Source organism: Ruditapes philippinarum, unplaced genomic scaffold, assembly GCF_026571515.1.
Source record: "Ruditapes philippinarum isolate M1 unplaced genomic scaffold, ASM2657151v2 ctg608_1_1_1_1, whole genome shotgun sequence".
NCBI lineage: Eukaryota > Metazoa > Mollusca > Bivalvia > Venerida > Veneridae > Ruditapes > Ruditapes philippinarum.
In genome coordinates, this window is record NW_026859254.1 from 147,501 (window position 1) to 158,513 (window position 11,013).

Here is an 11,013-nt window from a genome sequence, read left to right on the forward strand (position 1 = left end):
AACGTCACAGTTTCATCACAATATCACCAATCACGTCACAGTTACGTATTATACGTTACGTCACAGTTACGTATTATACGTAAGTGTACATAATGGAATACAATTTAAAAGTTACAGTAATACGTCATTCAACGTCATTTTAAATAAAAAAAAGATAAGAAAACTAGCAATCTCATTCTTTACATAATGAAAAATAATCTTATATACAATTTAAGTACATGTACAAATGTATATGGCAATTCATTATTCAGGCATATTGTAAATTTTGGCAATGTGTGACTAGCAAAAGTAAAATTATGTAAATGAATATTACTAAAAGATTTATCTTAAAATCTTACAATTCATTTATTTTTCATTAGGAAGATTTTTTAAAAAACAAAGCATGTCCAGTTGAAAAAAATATTCCCCGAGTCTTTTTGGCTTTATACAACGCTGTCAAAACTGTCATTTCAAATACTGAGGCCCTCTGGAAAAAAATAAAATAAAAAATGATAAATTTTACCAAAATGAAAACGTGAATGATACATAAAAAGTCTCGAATGAAAAATATACAGTATAACATCAGTAGAGCAACATCATTTGATAGTTTAAGAATCTGGTCGTTGCTGAGAGGTGATGCTCAAGGAAGGTTAAAAATATATTGTAAAAAATCTTGCTGACCTTGAAACTGTTCTTGTTAAGATGTTGTTGTTAAAGAGAGGGTTGCTTTTCAGAGGTTGCACGTCACGACATTTTTGTAATATCTTAAGACTAACACGCACAGTTACTTTTTTTCTCAAGATACTAATGGTACTATTATTACATATTTTAAGAGTAAACAGTTTTTGTAAAAGGTAAGCAGAAAAATAAGATCTTTAATTAAATAGGGCCACATTTCAATTGCGAATCATAGATTGAATATGAAATTAGATTTTTAGATGACCACATACTTGGAAACAAACAATCAAATAACAACAAACAAACAAACAAACAACAACAGCAAGAGCAACAATTCATAAATCAAACAGCTTTGTTCGGCAAGGTAATATTACAACACTCAAGGTAATTTTTATAAAATATTATGTACAACATAACAGAAAAAGTGCACTCATGGTTTGATTACGAGTGACCGATGGAGACATTTCAAATTCACGAATTCACGACTTCAGCTTCGTGAATTCACAATTTCAACTTTACAAATTTACGATTTCGACCTCATGAATTCACGAATTCAAGGTTTCAGTGTAAATCTTGAATTCGTGAAGTTCAAATCATGAATTCGTGAAGTTTAATTTCGTGAAGTTGAAATCCTGAATTCATAAAGTTGAAATCGTGCATCCGTTAAGTTAAAATCGTGAATTCGTGAAGTTGAAATCGTGAATTAATGAAGCTGAAATTGTAAATTTGTAAATTCCACATGTTGAAAACGTGTATTCACGAAGTTGAAATATGTAATCGGGAATTCCATCGTCGGATACCCATTAGCATTTATCATCAACCGTGGGTATCCGACGATCCGGGAATTCATGAAGTTTAAATGTCTTCACCGGTCTTTCAGTGAAGTTTACAGAATAACGTCGACTGAAGAAACAAAAATTTAATAACAATTCTTGATCCGAAATATGTGTAACAGAAACATGCAGAAATAAATTTCGGAATTCTACAACAAGTTTGTCCCAAAGATGCATGCCTACATATGAATTGTTCAAATAAATGTGACAAATTGGTAGTTGTAAATAAAAGATATACGTTTCAAGTACTAATATATCTTTAAATGATGATGTTGATGATGCTGATGATGATGATGATGATGATGAGGTTGAAGATGATGATGTTGATTTTGATGATATTGAAAACTAAAGTTATGATGACGTTATAATGAAAGTCATCATGCCGATGATGATGATGAAGATGATGACGACGACGACGACGGACTGGTAGATAGACAGATATGATGACGACGATGCTGATTATTATTATTATAATGATGATGATATTCATAATAAAAGTAATGATGACGTAATAATGAAAGTAATGATGCCGATGGATGGATGGATGGATGGATGACGACGATGATGATGCTATTGTTGATGATAATGACTATAATTATTTTTCATTGTAGAAGATATATCTGTAGGCATGCAACTTTGAAGAACTTAAGGTTTAATTAGAATACAAACATCGGAGCTGAGCCGGTATAGGGCAGAAGATAACTTCTGATAGCAAGAAAATAAACAAAGTAATTAGCAAACATTAAGCGACTAGTATCTATTGCAAAAACAATACAACATACTAAAGAGATACTATGGAAGTCTGAGATTCATCTAAGTTCTTCATCATTTTAAATAGTTATATTTCAGCTTAATTAAGGTAAAGCGTTGAACTGTACATCGGGTAACCCGGGTTCGATTCCCTGACGGTGCACCTCCGTTGTGGCTGATTATGAAAACCTTTCTAGGATAATTCGCATTGTATCTCTGTTCTGGCATGTACAGAAGTTATCAGTTCTTTGCGAAAGTGATAGCAACTAGAACATGTACTGGTAATACCGCTTGACAACCTGACCAGTAACGATGCGGTGACTGAACTTTGCTTTTATTAATTCGGTGTCGATTTCTGCCGTGATCCGCTGGTTAAAGTACCAATTCCACTACTGCTACTGGTTATATTTATTTCTTATACCAGGCTTGAGCAGTAAGCACATAATCTTTATCGTTATGAATGTTAAAAAGCACAGAAAAGTACTGTGCAGATTAAAAAAAAGATGTAAAGATGTAATATAGATTGTACTACCTTATTATAAACAACAATGAAGGAAGTAGCACTTAGTCTATCAAAGGACATTTTATCATTAACTAGAAATGATTCTAAGGTAGACGATACTTTTCGAGAAAGAACAGCAAATGTTAAAGCTATTAACAAAACAGTAGTCTAGTATAAATCAAAGTATAAAAAGCAGCACAAAGTACATATTACCATATCACTTACCAACTCAACATTTTGTTGGTGGCAAAAGAATGCACCAACGCACCGTTTGATTCACTTACCTACACAACATTTTTGATGGCAACAAAACGCGCACATTCCAATGCAAAGTATTCCAGCTATCGCACACACCACGGCTGTTATAATAATGGCGGTTATCGCCGTGCTAGAAGAACAAAAATAACGCTTATTATTTTATTTATTTACTTTATTTTTTGCTTTACCTATATTCTGCTAATTTTGTGAAATGGGATATGCCTTGCTTTGAATTTGGAACAGTCCATTTTAAGTTTTAGAGATGTCAGTATCAAATTGAAAAATTAACGTGCAGTCTGGCCTTGTTGTATACGTGTGCTACAAATGTATTCACTTTCATGTTCATATATCGGCAATATTCACTGAAGTAGTTATGTAATTCTTATATTAAAGGAACTTTACATTAACGGCTCTAAATTGATGTATTTACAATTTCTCTTTCTCTCCCTCTTTTCTTTTCTTTTCTTTTCTTTATTATCATTTATTCATACATGTGTGTGTATATAGTGAAGGGAAAAGCGGAAAGAACAGACAACGAAACTAGTAAAAAGCAAACTGTTTGTCGTCTTTTCGTTTTCTGTTCCTTTTCTCTCCACATTTTCAACTATTTGTGGCATAAACAACCACCGATTGGTTATGTCAATTGGCATATCGCCATACGAAATAAACCGGTATTGGCACGAATCTGCTTCCATACTTTTGTAATGAAGATACATGCATAAGTTTTACCTCTCATTATCACGCCCTTGTTTCTGATTGTCTGTCACATCACCCGCATCAGCAGCATTATTAGATTCTATAAAAACATAGACATAAAAACATTTCAATTCTTCAACTATTTGAACTATAATTGTTCGTGCATGTATCGCTCACACTTTATTTAACTAATATAGCAAAAGAATCTGACCGGAAATAAAATTATGTAGGAAGAAAATAAAGAAAATAATATAGGACATTTGTTTAGCATACCTTCACATTTGTCACGAAATCACGCAATAATTATTTAGAATAAAAATTTTAAAAAACGAATAATGTACGAAATGATTAAGTACGAAAGATGCACTAATAGTAAGTAAGAGCTTTGTCATTCAGTTATAGTCCGTCACGCGAGCTCTCTCTACATTTCAAAAAAAATTTCATTCAATTTGTGAAACGTTCGCTTCCTTGAATTAAATATTCTGGCTAATTTGTGCCTTGTCGTATTTTCGTTCCGCGGGGCGCAAGGTGTTAACACGATATAACGTCAAAGTCACCACTATTGTCGTGTTTTCGCAGAGCGGAAGTACGACAAAGTGGTATTTTCGTGTTTTCGCCTTTTCGCTCCACGGAGAGAAAGTACGACAAAATGTTGACTTTTACGTTTTTTTTGTGTTTTGTCTTTTGTGCCCAAGCGTAGCAAAAATACCACAAAATTTTGATTTTGTCGTATTTTCGTGTGTTTTTTTCCTGGTATGCCGCGGAGCTAAAATACGACGTGCACAAATCGGCCATTATATTTAGATAATTTCTAAGACATTAAATAATTTATAGTTTTTCAACTTTTCCTGACTTTTTCTCGTGACTTTTACAGAAAATAAGTACGTTTCAATATTCAATCGATTCTTCTATTATTTGGCTCGTGATTAAATACTTACGTAAAAGGACGTCGTTGACTAGAAGTAACGTTAAGTATAACACCGGGGTCACGTACTTTCTTCGCATCTCTGAAAAAAGGGAGATAATAAAGATAATTAATAAGACTAGACGTAATAAGTGTTGTCTCTAGTGACTGGAGAAAATGAGAAAAGAAAATAAAGAAAAGATAAATAACGAAAAGAAGAAAGAAAAAAAAACAAGAAAAAAATATAAAAAAAGATAGGAAAGGAAAGGAAAGGAAAAATATAGAAAATGTAAAAAATGAAATTATAAGGCTTAAAATTGTAATTAAATTAGCATTATTGATATATAGTTATTTCATGATTATTTTTATTCGTTAGGTTAAAGATCATATTTTATTTGACAAAGAGATTCACTAAATCAATAATCGATATCATGAACTTCAACACATCAAAAGATGAGTACATTAATGTAAATATAAACTAGGTCTTAACAAATGATAAAGATAAGTGGATGATATATTTAAGATAAGTGGATTTTGACAGACAAGTTTACGATTGATGACATATTTCTGGGTTAAGCAACTACAAAAAAAAAAATGATTTTAATGTCCAAGATTGAATCTGAAAAATTTAATGCAAATTAATTTTGGAAGTTTCTGAAGACCATAAAAATGCACGATGTTTGCAAATTCTAACCGACATATTTGCTAACTGTTGACCTGAAGCGTGTTTTTTCGACCACTGCACATGTTATATGTAACTACATTTGTATAAAGGGAAAAAAGAGTGAAATCATCAGTGATCCCCCCCCCAAAGAAAAGAAACAAACAAACAAATAGACCAACGAAACGAAAGGAGAGAAGTAAACAAACAAAGAAACGAAAGAATTAAAGATACAAGAAAAACAAAAAGAAGGAAAGAATTTTACAAACAAACGAAAGAAAGAAAGAAACAAACAAACGAAAGAAACAAACAAAAGAAACGAAAAGAAAGAAAGAATGAAACAAACAAACAAACAAAAAACAAAAGAAAGAAAGAATTTTACTATAAAGACGTCATCTAATATCAAGTTATTTAAAAAAAGATAAGAGCAATCTTCAAAGCAGTTGTCATTTGTTTAATAAGAGTAGATAATGAATAGAACACTGATGATCTACTTCTCGTCTTTGATCTATACTCGGTCTAATAGATAAAAATGTGATTGACTTTTAATAATCAGGACATCCATTATCAAAATATAAATGCGTTAATGGAGGTTTACCGTCTATCAGTGCTATGGTATGTCTGACATTTTATCTTGTGTCATTATTATATGATAGTTTATGATATTACATGATATAATTTGAGAAATGATATCTGAGAAATGATATATGAAAAATGATATGATATGAGAAATGATATGACAGTTTATGATATGATATGAAAAATGATATGAGAAATGGTATGATATGAGAAATAATATGATATCAGAAATAAAATGATATAAGGAATAAAATATGAGAAATGATATGATATGAGAAATGATATAATATGAGAAATGATATGATATGAGAAATGATATAATATGAGAAATTATATGAAATGAGAAATAATATAATATGAGAAATGATATGATATGAGAAATGATAAAATGTGAGAAATTATATGAAATGAGAAATAATATGATCTGACAAATAATATGAGAAATAATATAATATGAGAAATGATATGATATGACAATATGATATGAGAAAGGATATGATAATGTATGATAGGATAATTTATGACTAGATGTGAGAAAAAAGAGGATATGATACTTTATGATATCATATCACAAATGATATGATATGCTATGATATGATATGATAAATATTGTGTAATAATTTCATATAAATATTGATATGCTTGTATTTAATAGAAGTAATAAAGCATGTATTGTTTTTATTTCACTTGGAATATGATAGACACAGACAGACAGACAGACAGACAGATAGACAGATAGACACACTATCAAATAATGCTTATAAGCTCATGATGACATAATAACAGCATATATATGTTAATATGCATTTACTATCACACCTGTATAAGACGTGCTATTATTTCTTCATTTTTATGCCTTTATCTAAATGTCAAAAAATCATCTTTTCTTAATAAACATGCTTTGATTTCAGAATCATATATACTATTTCAATCCTTAACAATCCCTGGGGAATGATCTACATCAGACAATATCGACCATATTATCCGCTTTTAAGCATTAACAAATATACAAAATGAGAATTTAACAGTGATATTTTTTTCGTCTTTTGGTTAATTTAATGCTAATAGTAAAGGTATTGATTTCGCTAGCAAAGTTTTCCGTTTCCTTGGTATATAATTAGCAACAAATGCGCGACGCAAAAATCATTGAATCTGGCGGCTTTGCTCCACAATTAACTTAATTGCTAAATTACCCGCCAAACATGTTTAAACTTAGGTTTAAACACGTAACCGGCTCTTAGGTTTAAACCTTTAAAGGCACATTACGCCTCAGAAATCAATATTTCTTTACAAAATGATAAACATATGTTTAATAGTTAACCTGCATGTTATATGTTTACAATTGAAATAGGAGCGCTGAACATCCAGTTAAGTGTCATAAAGGTAGCAAAATTTAAATAAAGTAGTATTTTGACTTCCGTACAAAATGCTTATTCACAGTAATTATACTAATTGCCAACAAAACGATATAGAGATATATGAGTTTTGTTGTGTTTTTTTTTTCTTTTTTTTTTTTGTTGTTGTTTTTTTTAAACTATTACAAGATACCAAAAATAAACAGTTATTGAAAAATAAAAGTAATAACATTTCTGAGGCATAATGGGCCTTTAAGCTGCTGAAATTTGTGTTACGGGTTTGCCCTGCAGTCCCTACAAATCCGTCTAAATGTCAACAGGTTGGGTTTTTGTACTTTCGGTTTCTACAACCATAATAATAAATATATAAATAATGTATTGTTTGCTTTTGTACCTATGAATTCACTTATTTTAGGCGGACTTTTACTACATATATTGGAAATAAACTTGTCAACAACTCCCAGCATTAAATTAATATTTGTTAACATGTTTAGTTTCTTAGCGTAGGTTAGACCGGAATACCGCATCCGTTCTGTGTATTCATTCTATTGTGTTCGATGTCCTTATCCGAAGATTGACGGAAAGGGCCGAGTAGTTGCGATTGGGGTAACCGGTTCTAAATGAAGGCATAAAGAGTCGTGGATCATTTAAGTTAGACCATCCCGCATTTATTTTTAAAAATTTACTGTTTACATAACAATAGTTCAAATATTGATAGTTTGATTTAAAAACTAATAGTGTATTGGCATTATCTACGTTAACATGCCATGTGGATTATAGTGGAAACGCAATATTTACGATTTAAGAATCCCTGTGGGGTCATAACTGTTTCACACTTTCCTTAACAAAAACATCGATTCAAATGATGTGGTTTAATCAATAAATAAGAGGACCATATTCTGATGTTACTTATAACCTATGTATATGCCTGTCCCCATCTATTTAACCATATTTATATAGGAAACAAAATGAGTCATGTTATTGCATGCTTGTAATGTGATACTAATAAAGCTATTTGTTGTTGTTGTTGTTGTTGTATACAGATAATCCGAATTTAAAATCATAACATTTTAGAAAGTTCGAATGATAACGTAACCAACAGTCAACACTATTACTGTTGTTGTTGTTGTTGTTGTGGTTGTGGGCTTACGTTAAAGTTAGTTTACGACGGCAATGAGACGAAACTGGACTCAATTCCAATAAATGTCTTGCCTAGAAACAAGTATTTTCATCAATCGAGACCGTTTATATCTTCATACAGAAGATAGCAGGTCCCCCGTGTAACGTAATAACGTTACGCTTAACGTAACGTGAACGTTATAATAATAGTTTTTCCATGTTATTCACTATTGATAATTGTAATATATAAAACTAATATTCAGTTATGTTAAAGTCAATATCTAATGTATATTTTCTTAATTAGTTGATGAGGGTGGTTTTTAAAGTGAAATCAATTGATGTTACTTTGCACTCAACTGGTAATGCGTTGTTTTCAAATTATTTATTTCAATTAGGTAAGTTTCTTAATTAATTAACTTATGTACTTAAACATTAGAGTGGGTTTAATTGTTCATGACGTAATAAATCGTTATCGATTTACTAATTTAAGATATCTTTATATGAGATGATAAATCGCTTAATTTAAACATATTTTATTTCGCAAATTTAAAAGCATGTGTTATTTTTACACAATACATATGGATTGGAAAACAAGCATAATACTTGTACTAATTCCTTTACATGAATATAAAGTTCATACAGTTCACAATGCAAAAAAAAGAAATCTAAAGATAAAATCAGTTCTTTGAAAAAAAAGAAAAAGAAAACACCTAGATAAAACTTAAATTACTTCCTTAAAAAATATATATTAAGTTCACATACTTGAAAATCAAAAGAAAGAATCAATTCCTCTGAAAGGAATATATATAAAGAAAAACATATAAATCTAATTTAAGCAATGCACACTTGTGAATATAATTTTTCTGACACTTGCTAAGCGAAGCTTGGTAACGAAATATATATTTAGTTAAAATATTTGTAAATTTTATAAAAAAAATATAAGAAATAATTTTTTTTAATTATCATTTTTTCATTTATTTACGTTATTCGTAAAAATATACATGTCCATACATATACAGTACACTTACCTTCTCACTTCATATAGTTACATTTCCATCGTGGTAAAATATTTATTTACTTATATATCCACACTATTCTATTTCTAGCAAATTTCTAATTTTTTAGCGTAAAGAAATCAAATAACACTCTAACAAATGGAATAAACATCAACCAATCCACGGTTCGATATACGAAAGCATGTCAATATTCCATCAATTGTTCAAATCTAGAAATGCGCCTTTTAATAATCAGTTTTTTACTATACCCTCGTGTAATTTAATATTTGTTCCGCCTTGAGAATTTTCTCAAAATATTGAAGGTCAGCGATCACTATTGAAATCTCAATACGATACCTCTATCTTATAGTAAATATCTAACAGTGTTGACTTAAAGCGGCATGTAGGTAGATTCGTGAAAATCTATTTATAGAAATTTTAGAAATTGTGCTAATGGACGAGATGAGAGAATGCTGTCGAGTGTATGAGTAAACAAATAAAGTCATATAACTTAGCCTTAGTCACTTACTATGCACATAAATTATTTTGTACTTGCTTTATTATGTAGAAAATTCTTTAACTTGATAGTATTTTTGGGGTGATTTAATGGTAATATCACTCCTTAAAGGCCCATTATGCCCCAGAAATGCTTTTATTTTTATTTCTCAAAAGCTTTTTATTTTTGGTGTCCTGTTAAAGTTTCCCAAGAGTTACTAATTGACCAAATACCCGAATCTTAGTTTACTTCTGTTACTTTTTAGCATTATAATTAATTTTACATTAGTAAAGTTATATTGATTTAGTATTTTGTATGGAATAAACAAAATACTACTTTGAGTACATTTTGTTAATTTTATGACAATAATTTTATTTTCAGCACTTCTTTCTTCAGGTAATAAGCATATCACATGCTCTAAAACCAGTATTTAAACATTATAAGACCCATCTCTTTCCTTTCTGAAAGAAAAAAACTTATCTGAGACATATATATATTGTGCCTTCAAAGTATCAATGCATTTTCTTAAAGTTTGAAAATGCTTACTTATCGAGATCTCTAGGCGTGCCGCTTTAACGATACAAAGCTATCCCCTTATCTCGTTCAAATAACATGATAAATATTCTACTCTTTGTTTGTTTTAAAGAATAAATTGCCATTAAATGTATTTACAGGCTTAACACAAGTCGCTTTGTTTAAGGGGGGACTAATTAAACATTAATTTTGACAATATAAACTAGGTTGATCTTTGAACGAATTAACACTGTGTGATCTGGGTAGATAGAAAATGGTCCTATACTACATACCATTTAGAAGACACTTAGGACCCTGGCCTAACATAGCACTAATGACCTAAATATTGCCAGTGGCCGTGTGTATTTAGTAGGGCCGGATACGGGGCGTCCGTGGTCGAGTGGTTAAGGTCGTTGAATTTAAATCACTTGCCCCTCGCCTCTGTGGGTTCAAATTCCGACTGGGACTTTGAATTTTTTTCATGTGAGGAAGCTATCCAACTAGCTTACGAAACGTTGGTGGTTCTACACAGATACCCGATCGAACCTTAAATAATGCACGGACTTCCTCCACCAGTAAAGCTGGAAAGTCGCCATTTGACCTATACTGTGTTGGTTCGACGTAATACCCCAAAAGTGTTAAAATTTGGTACTGTAAAACAATAATGATTCAATAAGTGTTATATATACGTATAA